Here is a 2,577-nt window from a genome sequence, read left to right as displayed (position 1 = left end):
AGAGAGCATATCAAGACGTGAGTGTTATGTTGGAGGTCGAGTGCGCTGCTTACCAAATTGAACGCGGTAACTTGTACTCGGCACGACATGGACACTTCCAAACCAAGGAATGAGTTGTGAGTTTACTAGATAGAAACAGGTAATGGCAGCGTTACCTATAATTCTTGATATGTGCGGGGAGTTCCTTAAGGGTTCTTCCTCCCAGAGATCGTCACTATCGGGGACGTACATTAATTTGTACCTACATAGGCACACGCTTTGTAGAGAGCATATCAAGGACGTGAAGTGTTATGTTGGAGGGTCGAGTGCGCGCTGCTTACCAAAACTTTGAACGCGGTAACTTGTACTCGGCACCGACATGGACACTTCCAAACCAAGGAATGAGTTGTGAGTTTTACTAAGAGAAATAGGTGATTGGCCGTCTACCTATAATTCTTGATATGTGCGGGGGAGTTCCTTAAGGTTCTCTCCCAGAGATCGTCACTATCTGGGACGTACATTAATTTGTACCTGCATTAGCGCACGCTTTTGTAGAGAGCATATCAAGACGTGAGGGTTATGTTGGAGGTCGAGTGCGCTGCTTACCAAACTTTGAACGCGGTAACTGTACTCGGCACCGACATGGACACTTCCAAACCCAAGGAATGAGTGTGAGTTTTACTAAGAGAAACAGGTAATTGGCAGCGTACCTATAATTCTTGATATGTGCGGGGAGTTCCTTAAGGATCTTCCTCCCAGAGATCGTCACTATCTGGGACGTACATTAATTTGTACCTGCATTAGCGCACGCTTTTGTAGAGAGCATATCAAGACGTGAAGGGTTATGTTGGAGGTCGAGTGCGCTGTTACCAAACTTTGAACGCGGTAACTGTACTCGGCACCGACATGGACACTTCCAAACCCAAGGAATGAGTGTGGAGTTTACTAAGAGAAACAGGTAATTGGCAGCGTTACCTATAATTCTTGATATGTGCGGGGAGTTCCTTAAGGATCTTCCTCCCAGAGATCGTCACTATCGGGGACGTACATTAATTGTACCTGCATAGCGCACGCTTTTGTAGAGAGCATATCAAGACGTGAAGGGTTATGTTGGAGGTTCGAGTGCGCTGTACCAAACTTTGAACGCGGTAACTTGTACTCGGCACCGACATGGACACTTCCAACCAAGGAATGAGTTGTGAGTTTACTAAGAGAAATAGGTAATGGGGCCGTTCTCACCTATAAGTCTTGATATGTGCGGGGAGTTCTAAGGATCTTCCTCCCAGAGATCGTCACTATCTGGGACGTACATTAATTTGTACCTGCATTAGCGCACGCTTTTGAAGAGAGCATATCAAGACGTGAAGGGTTATGTTGGAGGTCGAGTGCGCTGCTTACCAAATTTTGAACGCGGTAACTTGTACTCGGCACCGACATGGACACTTCCAAACCCAAGGAATGAGTTGTGAGTTTTACTAAGAGAACAGGTAATTGGCAGCGTTACCTATAAGTCTTGATATGTGCGGGGAGTTCCTTAAGGTTCTTCCTCCCAGAGATCGTCACTATCTGGGACGTACATTCATTTGTACCTACATAGGCACACGCTTTTGTAGAGAGCATATCAAGACGTGAAGGGTTATGTTGGAGGTTGAGTGCGCTGCTTACCAAACTTTGAACGCGGTAACTTGTACTCGGCACCGACATGGACACTTCCAAACCAAGGAATGAGTTGTGAGTTTTACTAAGAGAAACAGGTAATTGGCAGCGTTACCTATAATTCTTGATATGTGCGGGGAGTTCCTTAAGGTTCTTCCTCCCAGAGATCGTCACTATCTGGGACGTACATTCATTTGTACCTACATAGGCACACGCTTTTGTAGAGAGCATATCAAGACGTGAAGTGTTATGTTGGAGGTCGAGTGCGCTGCTTACCAAACTTTGAACGCGGTAACTTGTACTCGGCACCGACATGGACACTTCCAAACCCAAGGAATGAGTTGTGAGTTTACTAAGAGAACAGGTAATTGGCAGCGTTACCTATAATTCTTGATATGTGCGCGGGAGTTCCTTAAGGTTCTTCCTCCAGAGATCGTCACTATCTGGGACGTACATTAATTTGTACCTACATTGGCGCACGCTTTTGTAGAGAGCATATCAAGACGTGAAGGGTTATGTTGGAGGTTGAGTGCGCTGCTTACCAAACTTTGAACGCGGTAACTTGTACTCAGCACCGACATGGACACTTCCAAACCCAAGGAATGAGTTGTGAGTTTTACTAAGAGAAATAGGTGATTGGCCGTTCTCACCTATAAGTCTTGATATGTGCGGGGAGTTCCTTAAGGTTCTTCCTCCCAGAGATCGTCACTATCTGGGACGTACATTAATTTGTACCTGCATTAGCGCACGCTTTTGTAGAGAGCATATCAAGACACGGGACGTGTTGTGTTGGAGGTCGAGTGCGCTGCTTACCAAACTTTGAACGCGGTAACTTGTACTCGGCGCCGGCATGGACACGCCCAAACCCTAGTCTTGATGTGTGCGGGAAGTTCCTTAAGGTTCTTCCTCCCAGAGATCGTCACTATCTGGGACGTGCATTAA

The sequence above is a fragment of the Anopheles merus genome, unplaced genomic scaffold, assembly GCF_017562075.2.
Source record: "Anopheles merus strain MAF unplaced genomic scaffold, AmerM5.1 LNR4000327, whole genome shotgun sequence".
Lineage (NCBI taxonomy): Eukaryota > Metazoa > Arthropoda > Insecta > Diptera > Culicidae > Anopheles > Anopheles merus.
Note: the sequence above shows the minus strand (reverse complement) of the source record.